The sequence below is a fragment of the Garra rufa genome, chromosome 1 (genome assembly GCF_049309525.1).
Source record: "Garra rufa chromosome 1, GarRuf1.0, whole genome shotgun sequence".
NCBI lineage: Eukaryota > Metazoa > Chordata > Actinopteri > Cypriniformes > Cyprinidae > Garra > Garra rufa.
In genome coordinates this window covers 55,522,387-55,543,286 of record NC_133361.1, presented here as the reverse complement: position 1 = coordinate 55,543,286, position 20,900 = coordinate 55,522,387, and positions in this window count along the sequence as shown.

The following is a 20,900-nucleotide window of genomic DNA, read 5'->3' as shown; positions in this document are numbered from 1 at the left end:
CAGAAGACAATCATTGGCACCCTTCACAAGGAGGGTAAGCCACAAACATTCATTGCCAAAGAAGCTGGCTGTTCACAGAGTGCTGTATCCAAGCATGTTAACAGAAAGTTGAGTGGAAGGAAAAAGTGTGGAAGAAAAAGATGCACAACCAACCGAGAGAACTGCAGCCTTGAGAGGCTTGTCAAGCAAAATCGATTCAAGAATTTGGGTGAACTTCACAAGGAATGGACTGAGGGTGGGGTGAAGGCATCAAGAGCCACCACACACAGACGTGTCAAGAAATTTGGCTACAGTTGCCGTATTCCTCTTGTTAAGCCACTCCTGAAGCACAGACAACATCAGAGGTGTCTTACCTGGGCTAAGGAGAAGAAGAAATGGACTGTTGCCCAGTGGTCCAGAGTCCTCTTTTCAGATGAGAGGAAGTATTGTATTTCATTTGGAAACCAAGGTCCTAGAGTCTGGAGGAAGAGTGGAGAAGCTCATAGCGCAAGTTGTTTGAAGTCCAGTGTTAAGTTTCCACAGTCTGTGATGATTTGGGGTGCAATGTCATCTGATGGTGTTGGTCCACTGTGTTTTTGGAAAGTCACTGCACCCGTTTACCAATACTTTTTAGAGCACTTCATGCTTCCTTCTGCTGACCAGCTTTTTAAAGATGGTGATTTCGATTTCATCCAGCAGGATTTGGCACCTGCCCACACTGCCAAAAGCACCAAAAGTTGGTTAAATGACCATGGTGTTGGTGTGCTTGACTGGCCAGCAAACTCACCAGATCTGAACCTCATAGAGAATCTAGTGGGTATTGTCAAGAGGAAAATTAGAAGCAAGAGACCAAAAAATGCAAATGAGCTGAAGGCCACTGTCAAAGAAACCTGGGCTTCCATACCACGTCAGCAGTGCCACAGACTGATCACCTCCATGCCACGCCAAATTTAGGCAGTAATTAAAGCAAAAGGAGCCCCTACCAAGTATTAAGTACATATACAGTAAATCAACATACTTTCCAGAAGGCCAACAATTCACTAAAAATGTTTTTTTTTATTGGTCTTATGAAGTATTCTAATTTGTTGAGATTGTGTGAATTGGTGGGTTTTTGTAAAATGTGAGGCAAATCATCACAATTAAAAGAACCAAAGACCTAAACTTCCTCAGTCTGTGTGCACTGAATTTATTTAATACAAAAGTTTCACAATTTGAGTTGAATTACTGAAATAAATGAACTTTTCCCCAACATTATAATTAATTTAGATACACCTGTTTGTTGGTGGATTTAATGTGAGAGGACAATGGGGGACTTTTTCAATGGATTATGGACTATTTTAGTCAAAAGTGATGGTTTAAAGATACGACATATTGATGGATTTGTTTCTTAATTGTTGGACTGCAGTCGTGTGGACTTCTCATGGATTATTGTGATGTTTTTATCAGCTGTTTGGACTCTAATTCTGATGGCACCCATTCACTGCAGAGGATTCACTGATGAGCAAGTGATGTAATGCTAAATTCCTCCAAATATGTTCCAATGAAGAGACAAACTCATCTACATTGAATTCTGAACCCTCTTCAAGTCCAATTTAATTAATATTCAGGACCTGAATTTACATCTAAAAGGCAAGACAGATGTAAAGGTAGAAGATGTGGCAGCCTCTATTACATGGGATTTTGATTATAAAATACTTAGGATAACAGGGCTGACGTCGTTTTCCAGTGTGGTTATTCCATCAACTTTTTCAACACGACACACTTTCTAAATCCATACATATTGAAAGAAGGCCATGTACAAACGGAAAAACAAAGCAGAGGAGCTCAAATCTCAAAACAAAAGGTGACAAAGCCTCTAGCATGAGCCCCAGGAGAAGAGAGCTGTGAAGAGAGAGAACAAAAAAGCCCAGGAGATGCACGGTAAGTTGTCTGTTTGTGCACTGGTGTGAGTGAAGCTTCTGTGATTGTGGGAGGTAGAGGACACACAGTCAGGGACCTGCACTGCTGGGCAGACAATCTTAACAGTGCAACACCATTTCTCCACACTCAGCACGGCACCTTAACACCCACAAATACCTCTCACAGATACAAATACACACATTACCAACAATGAACAAGAGATTACACCAGACCTTCACACTGACTGCCAACAAAATAACACACACATACTGTACAACACACACATACTCTTCTGACAGACAACCGTGTCTTTTGTTCTGTCTCTTTTCTGTTTTTTTTTCACTCCAGTGGCTGAATACTATTTCTGTGAACTTTAAAAAACCTTAGTCAAGTTATTCATTAGAAGTAGTTTTGGCTTTTGATTAGTTCCCAAGTTTAGAGACTTGACTTGGGCCCGATCTTGACCTTTCCCAAGTGCAAAGCGAATCGGACTTTATGCCGATAGTCAGAGATTAATCTAGGATGAAATGGCTTTCTCATTTCAGACCAGCCTCAAACTGTCATATTAACATGGGGCCTGGAGTGAATTGATCATATCCTCCAATAAACAGCTCTAAATGTGAATCATTAGCACAGTGTCTGCTGCCACCGATCACAGAGGTATTGATGACGCATGATCAATGTGCCATCACGCCTCATTACCTTAGTCTTCACAAATATCTAATTTTTCAATATCTCACATTTCTGCTCATTAATGATCACATCAACAAGTCTCAATAATGCTGAGCTGTAGGATAAACTAAAGCTATGATCCATTAGAATAATATTAGTTGCTGAAAACTTTAAATCTTGAGTGTTTTATTACCTTATTACTTATATAAATGGAAAGAAAAGAACGATAATAGAAAACATTTGCATATGCAGTTGAAGTAAAAAGTTTGCATACACCTTGCAGTGTCTGCATACACTCTTAATACTGTGTTGTTACCTGAATGATCCACAGCTGTTTTTAGTGATAGTTGTTGAGTCCCTTGTTTGTCCTGAACAGTTAAACTGCCTGCTGTTCTTCAGAAAAATCCTCCAGCTCCCACAAATTCTTTTGGTTTTTCAGCATTGTTGTGTATTTGAACCCTTTTCAACAATGACGGTATGATTTTGAGATCCATCTTTTCACACTGAGGACAACTGAAGGACTCATATGCAACTATTACAGAAGGTTCAAACTCTCACTGATGCTTCAGAATGAGAAACAATGTATTAAGAGCAGGGGTGAAAACTTTTGAACAGAATGAAGATTTGTACATTTTTTCTTATTTTTCCTAAATATCATTTTTTTTTTTCATTTAGTACTGCCCTTCAGAAGTTACAGAAGATACTTATATATTTCCCAGAAGACAAAATAAGTTATATTCACCGCATTTCCTTCTGAAGCATCAGTGAGCATTTGCTCCTTCTGTTAACAATAAAGGGTTCAAATACATAACAAATGCTGAAAAACCAAATAATTTGTGGGACCAGAAGTATTTTTCTGAAGAACAGTGGGCAGTTTAACTGTTTAGGACAAACAAGGGGCTCATGAACATGATCCTTCCGGTAACAAAACCGTATTAAAAATCAGGTGTATGTAAACTTTTGAACGGGGTCATTTTTATAAATTTAACTATTATTCTCTCTTGTGGACTATATGTAAACATCTTTTATGTGAAATATCTTATTCAGATCAGTACTAAGTAACATTTTAGTAAAAAATAACATGCATTTTTATCCCTTTTATTTTGCAGAATCTGCAGGTGTACATAAACTTTTGACTTCAACTGTATATTTGATAAAGCATGACATTATTAAAGATATATTTCTATTTTAAATGAATGCTGTTCTTTTGAGCTTTTTATGCATCAAATAATCCTAAAAAAAGCAGCATATAACATTGATTTCTGAAGGAATGTGACACTAAAGACTGGAAGAATGAAACTTAAAAATGTAGGTTTGAATCACAGAAATAAATAACATTTTAAAATATATTACAGATATTTTCAATTCTAATAGTATTTTTGTAATAATATTACTGTTTTACTGTAATTTTAATCAAATAAATGCAGTAATGCAATCATTACAAAAGCTATTTCTCCCATCACGAGGAAGAGAGATGTTTTAAATTTTTGCTTCCCAGTGAATAAATTAATTGAATAGATAAAATAAAGTGCATTTCTTATCTGAATATGGATGGTATAGTGTTAATGTAGCACGCACTTTACTGATTATGTTATTTGTAACATGTTGCTCTCAACACAGAGTGATAAATTGCTTTCTGGCTCCAGCTTTTAATCTGTATCAGTGTCTACTTTGACCTTTATGAAGACATGACAGAGCTGCTTCTTTCTTTGTGTGTAAGATGTTGAAATATACCTCCCATTCTCGGTTTGTGTCTGTGTGTCAGTGTGAGATCGAGAGTGTTGTGTATTGGCACACTGGCTGATTTTGGTAGAGTCTGATTGCTTAGTACGTCTGATTGCTTGGACTGATTGCTCTTTCCAACCATTTACCACAAATGTCTCAGACCATTGGAGGTTTATATTGATATTTAATAAATATAGACTTGAAGCAGTGCATGCTATATGTATATACTGTGTATTTTCCAAATGGAAAGACGTAAAGGAGAATATCTACGAGTCTGCATTTATGACGAAAACACAAATCTTCTTCTTTGATGACATGCTTTCGTATCTTTGTTTGATGGGCAGCTAGTCTGTCGTCTATCCAGTCTGATTAACAGGACACTGGGGTGCTCAATCAAGCAGTTTGTGAGCAATCACAATCACTTACCCTCTCTTTTTCCTGCATGGCAGTCTACTGACAAGACTTTCACTCACTGTTCGGGCATCTCCCTGTGGAGATCTCCTCATTGTCATTCATATTGCCATGTCTCCATCAACAATTAGTGCCAGCATTTCCAGTAAAAAAAAATAAAATAAAAAAAATAAAAACCTGATACTAACAGCATGTTAAGCAGTCATTCAAGGAAAAGCCGTTCATGTTAGCAAGATGATGTTTCAATCAGGATGAGCGCACCAGGTGCCTTCTGGGAAAGTTTTTATACTGTATTTGCACTCCACCTACTTCTAGCAGCTCAATAGCTTCCCATGTCTAATTACAGTGACGCTCTGATAAAACAGGCTCTGTGTCATAAATATTTGATTGTGCTCCACTGAGCGCTCCAGATAGCATCTCCAGCCAGTTGCCCCAGTGTGGCGGCTACTCCCTGTCAGGGCTGGGTGGCAGAGCGTGTCAGGACTCATGCCTGGATCCTGGATCAGATGAGTTTGACCTTGCTCTGGGATTAGCCCGTAGCGGCCAGCCTCAGTGACACTGAAACGCTCTTATCCATCCATCTGCTTTGCAGAGCTGAATAACTCATTAACCCTGCCTCACAACACACAATGAGTGTAATATTTTAATTATTTAGAGCTTCATAATTGCTGTATTTATGATACAGCCTCCCTCGATGTACAGTCTGAGTGGAAATGCTGGTAGTGTTCGTTTTGAATATGCATTCTTAGGATTGTGTGCGCACACACTTTTTTCTGTTTTATGAAGACTCTCAATGGACATAATGATTTTTAAATATTTGTATACCCCCCTTAAAAAAAAAAAAAAAAAAAAAAAAAAAAAAAGAAAAGTGGGGACCCCCCATAAGACTTCATTCAATTCGAGCAATGGTTCAAGCTCTAACTGATGCTTCAGAATGAAACACAATGCATTAAGAGCAGGGGGTGAAAACTTTTGAACAATGTGTACATTTTTCTTATTTTTCCTAAATATTGTATTTTTTTCATTGAGTACTGCCCTTCAGAAGATACAGAAGATACTTATAGAGTTTGCATGCACTTGATTCTTAATACTGTGTTGTAACCTGAATGATCCACAGCTGTTCTTTTTAGTGATGGTTGTTTGTGAGTCTCTTGTTTGTCCTGAACAGTTAAACTGCCCGCTGTTCTTCAATACAATCCTCCAGGTCCCTCAAATTCTTTGGTTTTTCAGCATTTTTGTGTATTTATGATTTTGAGATCCATCTTTTCACACTGAGGACAACTGAGGGACTCATATACAATTATTACAGAAGGTTCAAACGTTCACTGATGCTCCAGAATGAAACACAATGCATTAAGAGCAAGGGGGTGAAAACTTTTGAACGATGTTTACAGTTTTTCTTATTTTTCTAAAATATCGTACTTTTATAAAAAAAATTTCTTTCCAAAAGTCTATTATTACAATTTAAAATAATAGTTTTCTATTTTAATATACTTTAAAATATAATTTATTTATGTGATGCAAAGCTGATTTTTCATCAGCCATTACTTTGAGGAATCATTCTAATATGGTAATTTATTATCAGTGTTTAAAACTGGGTTTTTTTTAGGATTCTTTGATGAATAAAATATTAAAAAGAGCATAATTAATTCAAAATACAAATCTTTCCTAACAACTGAAGTCTTTACTATCACTTTTTTTTTTATCAATGTAACACATCCTTGCTGAATAAAATAATTACTTTCAGAAAGAGAAAAGGAAATAAATTACCGACACCAAACTTTTGAACAGTATTGTTTGTTGTTACAAAAGATTTCTATTTTAAATAAATGCTGTTCTTTCAAACTTTCTATCCATCAGACAATATTGAAAAAAAGTTTCTAAAGTTCCCAGTTTCCAAAAAAATACTAAGCAGCACAACTGCTTCCAACATTGATAATAAATCAGTGTATTAAAATAATTTAGAAGCATAATGTGACACTGAAGACAGGAGTAATGATGCTGAAAATTCAGCTTTGCATTACAGAAATAAATTCTATTCTAAAGTATATTAAAGTAGAAGACAGTTTATTAAATTGCAATAATATTTCACAATATTACTGTTTTTCTGTATTTTTGATCAAATACAATGCACCCTTGATGAGCATAACAAATGTATTTAAAAAAAAAAAAAAACATAAAAAACTTACTGATCCTAAACTTTTGAGCAGCAGTGTATCAATAAAAAATGTACAAAACTTCTTACCTCTCACAGTTGTCACATTGTCACTGGTTGCTTTTACTTATGTATTTTAAAATTGTCAGCTGTCAATGCTTGATACTCTGCAACTTCTAGTGATAAAACTGTGTGTACAACCCATAATAAATTCTAAAAGATTGGTGTAGAAATAATTGCCACTCTGAAATTGCTTGTTCAACAATTCAACAGTTCATTACAAAAAGTCAAGTATAGCACATTAAATTAAACAAACAGTTTTGAAGTAGAAAGACTGAAATAGTATTTTCTTGTAAAACAAACTCCAATAATCTTCTAAAACACTTTAGGAGCTTGAATTTCAGAATGTCCTTATGAAGCTCGCTCGACATCAGGATGAGTATTAGAGTCCTGTAATCTTGGTGAGGTTCATTTCTTTGTGCAGAGGGTGTTTAACTCCTGTTTTGTGGGCAGGGATGTGGAACCAGCACAGCGTCTCTGCCACTTTATAGGCTACTGTACAAAGATTGCCTGACTGGACTATGTCACTGCCATCATCTCTTCTGGTTAACAATGCAATATTGCATAATGGAAAAAACTAACAAACGGTTGTAATTCAGTCCCCAGTAGCTGCGTGTGTGAGGCTTGCGTGCAAAGGATATGTATTAAAATTATGCAAATACATTTCTGACTATGTCACTATGCATTTAAATCTGGCAAAAAATTTAAAATAAAAAAATTAAAATAATAATAATAATTATTTTATGTTTGGTATGTAATTAGTATGTTATCACTATGTAATAAGTATGTAATATCTACACCACTAGTGGCAAACAATGAAATGCCAATACTTTCCAAAGAGAGTTCCTAAACACTCTCATCAACCAGTTACTGTTATTCTAAGATAGTACGCTAAGCTGTTAGCTTGCTAACTAAAGTTTAACTGCTGAAAACACAAGGAAGTTTGGGTTGTTTAGAAGTTGGTGCAGTTATGGAATCTACCAGCTGGAGCTAACTACACTCTTAAAAATAAAGGTGCTTTAAAAGGTTCTTCAGGCGATGCCATAGAAGAACCATTTTTGGTTGCTCAAAGAACCATTCAGTCAAAGGTTCTTTAAAGAATCAACTCTTTCTTACCTTTTTTTAATCTGAACCATCCTTTGCCACAAAGAACCTTTTGTGAAACAGAAAGGTTCTTTAGATGTTTAAGGTTCTTTATGGAACCATTTAGACAAAAAAGGTTCTTCTATGGCATCGTGAAGAACCTTTATTTTTAAGAGTATACAAACTAAACCAGCCAATCCCTGGATTTGAACAGACACTTAAAGACTCACCATTGCCTGAGCAAGAATTTGTTCATTTAAGGAGCTTAAATGAGAAGTTCAGAATAAAAATTTCTTGATAATTTACTCACTGTCTTTCTTTCTTCAGTTGCAAAGAAATTAAAAGGTAGAATAGGGTGAAAAACTCCACCACTAACAAATTTTCTTCTCCAACTTCAAAATCGTCTGATATCGTTGTATTACCTTTTTTTTTTTTCTTTTTTTTTTTTTTTTTGTAAGGAGCGTTTCCAACATGATTACATAATGCATGAGGTCAGGCTGGTGCAAGACAAGCATTTGTGATTAAAAAGTATATAAATTCTTATTGTTTTAAGAAAATTACAGATTGTTTCTCTAGACAAGAGCCTCATAACTTGGTTGGGATTCTGTAGAGTCCTTTGAAGCTGCATTGTAACTGCAATTTGGTTCTTCAACCCATTGATCCCCATTTAAGTCCACAATACACTCTTAAAAATAAAGGTGCTTCACGATGCCATATAGAATAACTTTTTTTGTTGTTTAAATGGTTCAATAAAGATTCTTTAACATCTAAAGAATCCTTTTGTTTCACAAAAGGTTCTTTGTGGTGGAAGAAGGTTCTTCAGATTATAAAAAGGTAAGTAAGAATGGTTCTTTAAATAATTTTTGACTGAATGGTTCTCTGTGGAACCAAAAATGTTTCTTCTATGGCATCGCTGTGAAGAACCTTTTAAAGCACTTTTATTTTTAAGAGTATATGGAGAAAAACCCTGGAATGTTCTCCTCAAAAACCGGCACTTAACACGCCTCCCTGAAGCAAACATTTTTATCCTTATATCTTCATTATTTGACTTAAAAAGAGAACACATTTACTTTGCTTCCATTTATTTTGGATAACAGAAATGCACAAAATAACTTCCTTAAGGCTTTAAATCCAAAGGTGTGCACATTTATTATTTTTCTAGAAATAATTAGCATTTTCTATGAAATGATGTAATCTGAGGATGTTTGAACGCTGTTCTACGTCTATACTGTTATCCAGCCAGAGCAACAGAGGGAGCTCACGGGTAGAAAACCAGAATTATATGAGTTATATGAATTTAATAGAATATATAATTTATGATATATGTTGATCCAGAAATCTGGTATCAACAAAGACACAGGAACAAGACAGAACAAATATGAAACCAAATATATATGGTTAACTTACATAGCCTTTAGCATCACATACACTCTTAAAAATAAAGGTGCTTCACGATGCCATAGAATAACATTTTTGTCTAAATGGTTCCATAAAGAACCTTTAACATCTGAAGAACCTTTCTGTTTCACAAAAGGTTCTTTGTGGCAAATAAGGTTCTTCAGATTATAAAAAGGTAAGAAAGAGATGGTTCTTTAAAGAACCTTTGACTGAATGGTTCTTTGTGGAACCAAAAATGGTTCTTGTATGGCATCACTGTGAAGAACCTTTTGAAGCACCTTTATTTTTAAGAGTGTATGATACATTTCTGCCTCATGCAGTGATCACAATTCCCATCAGATTGCAAACATAAGTAATTTCAGACACTCGCTGGTGTCTGAAAGTGAGTTTTGCCATTAAAATTGTTTTAAATGTCTTAAATATTGATGCTGCCTGAACATGGTGGCTTTTTAATGAAAAAATAGGAAATGGGCAGTGGTGCCGACCCTCTCCTAACTCTGCCTTTGTTCATGTCTGCTCATCGGAGCCCTAGATGGTCTGCTTTGGACCAAAATATTACAAGGCAGCCCAGGGGAATACCTTTGAACAAAGGTCCAAAGGAATCCCAGACGAGGCACAATCAAGCCCCGGAAGTGAGAATGAAAATGTAACTGGTCCTGCACTGCAAAAAATGCTTTTATTACTTAGATTTTTTGTCTTGTTTCCAGTCAAAATATCTAAAAATTCTTAAATCAAGAAGAATTTTCTAGACAAGTAAAAATTATTTTCTTGTTTTCAGAAAAAAAAAAAGTCAAAATTAATTAAATCTTATTTCAAACACAAATGTGCTTAATTCTCACTTGTTTTATCTGAAAACAAGAAAATAATTTTTACTCGTCTAGCACACTCACTTCTGGCCCGACAGTGAAAATGTATAAGCAGACCTAGTTATAGTTGACTTTACACTAGAAGAATATATTTAAACAGAGTAAAGGAAAACCTATTCCGTCATTATTCATGAAAAACAAACCCTTTGAATATTAATAATGTTTGCAGTTACCTGTTTCCTCAGAAGTGATCATGATGAATGTAAATGTACTACACAGTACTACATTATCAATCCAAAACAGCAATTTTCCTCTGGATAACCAAAGGGTTTGTCTTCAGACATTCCCATTTTGATCAAATCCTTAAACACACTAATTTCCCATCTCACACAGATTTGTAACCAATTTCTCTTTTTTTATTTTGTTGGCAGCAATAATGAAAAATATCAAGGCCACCGTTGTTTCCACAAGCAGAAATTTTCCAACAAGACCATCCTGTCAGAGCACAAGTTGCTTTCTGGTCTCTTTTATCTACAGCCGGCTAGCTAATGGTGAAGTTTGCTTGTATTAGCAGAATAATTATCAAAGCGTTCCCCCTAACTGAGCATTGTGTGAGCGTGGTTCGGACGAGCTCCCAGCGGGTCCGCGGTCTGACAGCTCCCATGAATCGTCAGGCTGCGGCTCCTGGCCTCACGGCTTTAAACAGCCTCTTCTTACAGAAATAATCTACCTCCCCTCCAGGGACGCTCCTCAGCAGATACTGCTAAATTGTGTGGGGCCGTGTACACCATTCAAACCTGCGCTCTTTAAAAACGAGTTCATGGAATATTTAAAAATATCTTTGTCTTAGATGAAGCACCTCTACCATTTTTTTCCGATGCTTGCCGCTCTCGGCTCCCGAGGCACTTTCCTGCTCTAAATAACTGCTTCCATCGTAAAATATTTAAAGTATTAATACATGTGATGGTTACATTAGGGACACACCGAGCGAGAGCGAAACCTCCGACACATTCGAGTTCAGAAACTTTTAACTCATCTTGCTGGCCATTTATGGTGCCTGCTAGCATTTGGCTGTCATGAGTTTTGTCCCAGTAATTTGTCATGCCATTTAAGTCGTGTTTAATAATGCTTAATACCGCTTCTCTCGCCGAGCTGACGTGAAAGGCTGTCTTGTTGTGAGGTTGGTAGGTAGCTTAAGAGCAATTAAGCTTGTCAGGGTGTTGTTTGAATACAGTTAGGCCTGAATGTCTGCAGTCTTGGGATGAATACGTCAAAAGTTGAGCTGCTTTATGGAATCAATCAGAATATGGCAAAGCCGCCGTGTTGCTTAGATACTGGGCTATGTATAATCTCTCTGCTTGATGCTAATATTCTCGCAGCTTGATGTTAATAACAATATTAATTTCAAAGTTTTCTACTGCAGTCTTGTGCTATTTTTGACCATTAATGCCACTCCAGCTGATGTAAACATTCTGTAGGTGGGAGTTCACCATAAACTTCCTGACAATGGGTAAGATAAAGTGTGGAATATTCCAGGCTTTTGACATTAACATAAGAAAGAAACCACCAACGAAACTTGTGATAGTACACATATTTTAACAAGATGTCTTTTTAATAGCTTTAAAGCAGTGCTTCTCAATTCCAGTCCTCGCGCCCCACCATTTGCACATTTTGTGTGTATGTCTTATTACGTACAACGTTTGTTCTATTCAAACATAAGTGCCCTGCGAAGTGGGCATCACACAGGATATTCCGCCATGATTTCCAGTTCGAAACGAACGTGTATGTTCCTTTTAAAGGTCGTTAAAGCGTGCAACCCTGCTAAAAAAAAACAAAACAAAAAAAAAAAAAACAGCATATGCTGGTTAGGCAACATGACCAGCATAAACCAGCAAAGGACCAGCATAAACCAGCAGAAACCAGCATCCCAGCGCCAAAACATACCTAACCAGCATATGCTGTTTTTTTCAGCAGGGAAGACATGAATTTAAAATGTATTTATTTACAGATTTACAGATTTACAGAAGTGTGTGAAGATGCTTCAGGCAAATCTGTGAATGAATGTTCCGAAGTGAACTAAACTTCAACAGATTTCCTGTGCTCAGGGAGTAGGGAACAATGAATACTGTGTAGGGAACATGTCAGTTAGAACACAGTTCATGTATGGAGTTTAATTCTAATGAGCTGTTTATCAGAATCAGGTGCATTAACTAAGAAAGACGTGCAAAATATGCAGAGCGGTGGGGCGCAAGGACTGGAATTGAGAACCACTGCTTTAATAGGTTACTCACCCCAAAATGAAAATGTTAATCACATTTACCCCCATGCCGTTCCCAACCTGTAAAAGCTGTGTAATTAACACGATCAACATCCAGAATGTAGCAAGGAGATCGGATAAATAATCCACGTGACATCAGGGGTTCAACTGTAATTTTACGAAGCTAGGAGAATACTTTTTGAACGCAAAGAAAACAAAAATAACGACTTTATTCAACAATTCGTCTCCTCCACATCACCCAAGTGCCATTTTGGAGATCCACTGAATGCAAAGACTGTATGCTGTTTTGTGTCAGCTCTGCCACGAGGATACATTTTACGTAAAAAGAATTGAGAAAGACCCCTGATTGCACTAAAAAAGGAAAGTTTTTCCTTTACATTTTTTTTTTTTACATTTTGAAAGTTTTTGTATTATTCATGCCAGACCAATAGATGGCGATCTCCTTTGTTAAGAAGCACTATGCATCTGTGCAAATACCTATTGACTGAACATTTCACAAATTTGCGCTTAGCAAATTGCAGTTTCAGTGCAGCTTCAGTAGGCTCTACACGATCCCAGCCGAGGAATAAGGGTTGTATCGTAAAATAATCAGTCATTATCTAATAAAATAAAATAATAAAATAAAATGTATTTATTTAAAATAAATAAATAAATGTATATACCTTTTAAACCATCCTGCACTAGCTTCACTTCACGCATTATATAATCACGTTGGAAAGGTCACGCGTGATGTAGGCAGAAGTACCGACCCAGTGTTTACAAAGCAAACGTGCAAAGAAAAAAAAAGTTAAAACAATGATGTCAGATGATATTGAAGTTGAAGAAAATGAGATTACATTTTTTGCCCTATCCTACCTTTTTGAACCAGAGTACACAGACAAAGAACTAACCACACTTGACTTTTCCAGTGTAATTATGTAATGCGTGAAGTCATAGGAGCTCAATGTAGAGATGCAAGACAAACATCTTGCTTAGAAAATGGCCAATCATTATTCTACATAAGACCCTTATTCCTCAACTGGGACCGTGTAGAACCCTTTGAAGCTGCATTAAAACTGTGATTTGGACTTTCAACCTGTTGGTTCCCACTGAAATCCACTATATGGGGAAAAATCCTGGAATGTTTCCTTAAAAACCTTCCTTCGACTGAAGAAAGGAAGACATGAACATCTTGAATGACATGGGGGTGAGTAAATTATCAGGAAATTTTAATTTAGGAGTGAACTAATCCTTTAAGTCCAAATTAACTCAATGATAAAACCCAGACCATAAAAAAATGTCTGGTAAGTACTACAGCACTGTTTTTGGAACTAATTTCACACACACACACACACACACACACACACACACACACACACACACACACTGGTTTACATGTTTTATGGGGACATTCCATAGGCGTAATGGTTTTTATACTGTACAAACCGTACTTTCTATCACCCTACACCTACCCTACACCTAAACCTAGCCCTCACAGGAGATTGTGCACACTTTTACTTCATCAAAAAAACTCATTGTGTATGATTTATAAGCCTGTTTCCTCATGGGGACCTCAGAAATGTCCCCACAAGGTCAAAATTTACTGGTATTCCTATCCTTGTGGGGACATTTGGTCCCCACAACGTGATGAATACCAGTACACACACACACACACACACACACACACACACACACACAAACGATATACTTTAAGTGCATAATGTTAATAAAGCTTAAAAAAAGCTTTGTTGCAGTTCTTCAAACGTATTATGATCTATAACAATCAGCTTTGTATTGTCATTTTTTTTAAATTGACACGCTCCCAAACTCTGTTTATGCTCTCAACATAAATTCAGTGTAAATACATTACAATAATTGTGACATGACTTGAATGCAACATTAAGACTACATACTTCAGTCAGTTTAAAGGGACTTGCTTTTTGAGGAAAACATTTCAGGATTTCTCTCTATATAATGGACTTCTATGGTGCCCCTGAGTTTGAACTCCCAAAATGCAGTTTAAATGCATTTTTAAAGGGCTCTAGACGATCCCAGCTGAGGAAGAAGGGCCTTATCATTTTGTCTAGCTCTGCGTGAACTGTATATTCCAGTTTATGACAGATAGGGTATGTCGAAAAACTCCCATCTCATTTTCTCCTCAAAAACCTCAAAATCGTCCTACGCTGCAGAAGTATCAACCCAGTGTTTACAAAGTGAACATGCAAAGAAGCTCAAACGCTCTTTACAAAAAAGGTAAAACAGCGATGTAGGGCGATTTTAAAGTTGGAGGAGAAAATGAGACAGGAGTTTTTCGACATACCCTAACTTTCTTGAACAGGAATACACAGAGTTCACGCAGAGCTAGACAAGACATGCTTAAAAAGTATTTTAAAGTAAATTGTATTTTTATTTATTATTTTTTTTTTTTTGAAAATAACCGATTGTTTCACTAAATAAGACCCATCTTCCTCGGCTGGGTTCATTTAGAGCCCTTTGAAGCTGCATTTAAACTGCATTTTGGAAGTTCAAACTCGGGGGCACCATAGAAGTCCACTATATGGAGGGAAATCCTGAAATGTTTTCCTCGAAAAACATAATTTCTTTATGACTGAAGAAAGAAAGACATGAATATCTTGGATGACAAGGGAGTGAGTACATTATCTGTAGATTTTTGTTCTGGAAGTGAGCTACTCCTTTAAAGTCCCTTACATGTCAATCAAGCAAACTAGAAATGCTGATGGACAGCTTTATCAAGGTATTAAGGTCACATTTACCTTTGGGAGAAATGCAGTCATCTCGGTAGGAATCTGTGGATTTTGCATTGGATTTAAGTTAAGTACTCTGAACTCAAGCAAATTTACTGTGTTTACTAATATTGCTAGGTTTGAAAGTAACATCTGAGTAAGCTGTGCTTAATGCATCTCTACACTATTGACGATGGATGACTTTAGAGACCTACTTGGAATTCACTTGGAATTCTCAAGATGTTTATCCATTGTTAGTAGGCAAATATGATGCATAAATTAGAACGTCATGGTTTCCAGATGATGCACCCTTTTTCACAGACATTAGCAAATGTGTTTACTCACTGTGCTGATTCTCTCTGATAACCTTGGTTTCAGGTTGTGTCTTAATTGCTTTTCACGGCTACATCTTAACCACTGCTTTTGACATCATTGATGATGCATTTCTGCTGAGCACATGGGAAAAGTTTTGTCGTTGAATGCTTTCAAGTTGCACTCATTTGAGAGGGAAACAGCTTGTGAAATCTGCTGATATTCATCATCAATATGGTTTCACACATGGAGGGCCATGTTGGAGATGTCTGCGAAGACGTTTGATTTATCTGTAAAAGGAGAGTTGATGGATGCCATTTGTGTCTTGTTGTGGAAAAACTGTGATGTACATGTTCATTTAGATTTAACACTGGATTTATGAGGTGATATAATAAAGTTGCGGAGTATCAAAAAGCTCAGTCTTTTGATCTTTAAACATATGTCCTGTTTTAAAAATTAAAAGTCTGTTTTCATTCTCTTTTAGATTTAGTTTTCTCAGCGAAACTGAAATAAACCCTTTCTGTGGTAGATGAAGAGCAAATGAACAAAGTGATGGGAAATCCTGACGGTAAAGGTAATTGCGACTTTTTATCTCACAATTCAGACTTTTTTCTTAGAAGTTATAAATAAGTTATAAATTCCAGTTCTAAGGAGAAAAAAAGAATTGCGAATTGTTTACTGAATTGCGAATTGCTGAATTATCTTACAATTCTGAATTAATAACTCGCAATTGCGAGGTTTTATAACACAGTTGCAACTTTATTTCTCAGAATTGTGAGTTTATATCTTTGAATTCTGACTTTATGACTCGCAATTGCAAGTTTATGTCTCAGAATTGCCAGTTTATATCACGCAATTGTGACTTTATTTCTCAGATTTGTGAATTTATATCATGCAATTCTGACTATGCAACTCGCAATCACAAGTTTATATCATGCAGTTCTGACTTTATAACTCGCAATTGCAAGTTCATACCATACAACTGATACTTTATTTCTCAGAATTGCGAGTTTATATCTTGTAGTTCTGACTTTATTTCTCCGAATTGTGTTTATATCTCAGAATTCTGACTTTGTAATTTGCAATTGCGAGTTTATATAACGCAATTCTGAGATTTTTCAGAATTGCGAGATTATATCTCAAAATTTTGAATATAACTTACAACTGCGAGTTTATATCATGCAATTGTGACTTTATTTCAACACAAATGTGACTATTTCTCAGAATTGCGAGTTTATATCATGCAATTCTGACTTTATAACTCACAATAATTGTGAGTTTATATTATACAATTGCGACTTTATTTCAACGCAAATGTGACTATTTCTATCTTTGAGTTTATATCATGCAATTCTGACTTTGTAACTCGCAATCACGAGTTTATATCATGCAATTCTGACTTTATTTCTCCGAATTGTGTTTATCTCGGAATTCTGACTTAATAACTTGCAATTGTGAGTTTATATCATGTAATTCTGACTTTATTTTGTCAATTGTGAGTTTATATTACGCTGTTGTGACTTTATTTTTCATAATTGTGAGTTCATATCTCACAAAAAAGTCAGAATTGCGAGTTTGTATCAAGCAATTCTGAGAAAAAAAGTCAGAATTGTGATATAAGTCTTTGGAAATGCCGTAGAAAAGTGGGGTTTTGGACAATATTGGCATGAATCCTTTTTAATTTGTGATAATTTCTGCACTGATAAGGGACAACACAAACTACGAAAACATATTTTATTACATAAACTGTTTATACATAGAAAAAAGTTAAATTTTATATCACGCAATTGTGACATTATTTCTCAGAATTGTGAGTTTATATCATGCAATTGCGACTTTATTTCAACACAAATGTGACTATTTCTCAGAATTGCGAGTTTATAGCATGCAATTCTGACTTTAGAACTCACAATCGGGATTTTATATTATGCTGTCCTGACTTTATAACTCACAATAATTGCGAGTTTATATTGTACAATTGCGACTTTATTTCAATGCAAATGTGACTATTTCTCAGAATTGCAAGATTATATCTGTCACGTTTTCGGGGATGAGGTCTGGGTCCAAGTGCAGGGAAAGTAAGAATATTTAATAAAACAAAACACAAATAAACATAAACAAAAGGCCAACACGGCACAACACAACTAGAATTGAAAATCAAAACAAGAAACACGGTCTAGAATCAGGAACAGGGAAACACACACGAAGACAATGCAGACATGAATGCGGAGTGAGTAGTGGGATCTCTTATAGTCCAGATAGTGATTGTGAACAGGTGTGCGTGTAATCAGTGATAACGACAAGGACAGGTGAATGCTATCAGAAGTGCAGTGCAGGAAAGGGAAAACAGCGACCTCAGGTGGCTGAGGGAAGCCCCACAGCCCAGATCATGACAGTACCCCCTCTCAAGGGAACGGCTTCCAGACGTTCCCAAAACAAACAAAAAAAATCTGGAGGGAGGAGGAACGGTGGAAGGTGCATCAGGGGGAGGGATGACGGGCCAGGCCCGTGCAGCGGAGGAACGTGAGCGGACACCGCCGCCAGAGGAACGTGAGCTGGCCTCGCCGCCAGTGGAACGTGAGCTGGCCTCGCCGCCAGTGGAACGTGAGCTGGCCTCGCCGCCAGTGGAACGTGAGCTGGCCTCGCCGCCAGTGGAACGTGAGCTGACCTCGCCGCCAGTGGAACGTCCGCGGGCACCGCAGCCAGTGGAACGTGAGCTGGTCTCGCCGCCAGAGGAACGTGAGCTGACCTCGCCGCCAGTGGAACGTCCGCGGGCACCGCAGCCAGTGGAACGTGAGCTGGTCTCGCAGCCAGTGGAACGTGAGCTGACCTCGCCGCCAGAGGAACGTGAGCTGACCTCGCCGCCAGTGGAACGTCCGCGGGCACCGCAGCCAGTGGAACGTGAGCTGGTCTCGCCGCCAGAGGAACGTGAGCTGGCCTCGCCACCAGTGGAACGTCCGCGGGCACCGCAGACAGAGGAACGTGAACTGGCCTCGCCGCTAGAGGAACGTCAGCGGTCACCGCCACGTCAGGAACAGAGAGCGCGGTCACCGCCGCGTCCGGAACAGAGAGCGCGGTCACCGCCGCGTCCGGAACAGAGAGCGCGGTCACCGCCGCGTCAGGAACAGAGAACGCGGTCACCGCCGCGTCAGGAACAGAGAACGCGGTCACCGCCGCGTCCGGAACAGAGAGAGCGGTCACCGCCGCGTCAGGAACAGAGAGCGCGGTCACCGCCGCGTCAGGAACAGAGAGCGCGGTCACCGCCGCGTCCGGAACAGAGAGAGCGGTCACAGCCGCGTCCGGAACAGAGAGCGCGGTCACCGCCGCGTCAGGAACAGAGAGCGCGGTCACCGCCGCGTCAGGAACAGAGAGCGCGGTCACCGCCGCGTCCGGAACAGAGAGAGCGGTCACCGCCGCGTCAGGAACAGAGAGCGCGGTCACCGCCGCGTCAGGAACAGAGAGCGCGGTCACCGCCGCGTCAGGAACAGAGAGAGCGGTCACCGCCGCGTCCGGAACAGAGAGAGCGGTCACCGCCGCGTCTGGAACAGAGAGCGCGGTCACCGCCGCGTCAGGAACAGAGAGCGCGGTCACCGCCGCGTCAGGAACAGAGAGCGCGGTCACCGCCGCGTCCGGAACAGAGAGAGCGGTCACCGCCGCGTCAGGAACAGAGAGCGCGGTCACCGCCGCGTCAGGAACAGAGAGCGCGGTCACCGCCGCGTCAGGAACAGAGAGCGCGGTCACCGCCGCGTCAGGAACAGAGAGAGCGGTCACCGCCGCGTCCGGAACAGAGAGCGTGGTCACCGCCGCGTCCGGAACAGAGAGAGCGGTCACCGCCGCGTCCGGAACAGAGAGAGCGGTCACCGCCGCGTCCGGAACAGAGAGAGGGGTCACCGCCGCGTCAGGAACAGAGAGAGCGGTCACCGCCGCGTCAGGAACAGAGATGGCGGTTGTCGCCACCTCCTCCGCAAAGCAGGGGCGCTTCCGCGCCGTCTCGGCACTGCGGGTGTCCATCGCCGCCAGGCAGGCGTAGATGAACTCGAACCGAGCTGCCGACGCCGCCTCAAAGGACATCCCCTCCGTGTCCGGAACCGAGCGGGTGGTTGCTGCCCCCTCAAAAAAAATTCTCCCCGCTGGACCCATCACGGATGTCTGCATTCTGTCACGTTTTCGGGGATGAGGTCTGGGTCCAAGTGCAGGGAAAGTAAGAATATTTAATAAAACAAAACACAAATAAACATAAACAAAAGGCCAACACGGCACAACACAACTAGAATTGAAAATCAAAACAAGAAACACGGTCTAGAATCAGGAACAGGGAAACACACACGAAGACAATGCAGACATGAATGCGGAGTGAGTAGTGGGATCTCTTATAGTCCAGATAGTGATTGTGAACAGGTGTGCGTGTAATCAGTGATAACGACAAGGACAGGTGAATGCTATCAGAAGTGCAGTGCAGGAAAGGGAAAACAGCGACCTCAGGTGGCTGAGGGAAGCCCCACAGCCCAGATCATGACAATATCATGCAATTCTGACTTTATTTCTCAGAATTGCAAGTTTATATCATGCAGTTCTGACTTTATAACTCGCAATTGCGAGTTTATATCATACAATTGATACTTTATTTCTCCAAATTGTGTTTATATCTCGGAATTCTGACTTTATAACTTGCAATTGTGAGTTTATATAACGCAATTCTGACTATTTCTCAGAATTGCCAGTTTATATCTTGAAATTTTGAATATAACTCACAATTGTGAGTTTATATCATACAATTCTGACTTTACAACTCGCAATTGCGAGTTTATATCACGCTGTTGGGACTTTATTTTTGATAATTGTGAGTTTATATCTTACAAAAAAGTCAGAATTGCGAGTTTGTAGCACACAATTCTCAGAAAAAAAGTCCGAATTGTGAGATAATCGCAATAACCTTTGTGTTATTTTTTATTCAGTGGCGGAAAAGGGCTTCCATACTATATATATATATATATATATATACCATATATATACTATGTATATATACTATGTATATATACATATATATATATACTGTATATATATAAATATATATATATATAATTCACAATAATTGTGAGTTTATATTATACAAATGCGACTTTATTTCAATGCAAATGTGACTATTTCTCAGAATTGCAAGTTTATATCTCGCAATTCTAAATTTGTAATTTGCAATTGCAAGTTTATATCATGCATTCTGACTTTAGAACTCGCAATCACGAGTCAAATCAACATGTTTGACTAGCTGTTGTAAAAACTTTAAAGGCATTTTTCTCAGTTTCATTGTTCGCGTAATTACTGCACTTTGCCTTTTGGAGGGCAGAATATATATATATAACAGTTTATACATTGAAAAAACTTTAATTTTAGATTCATCA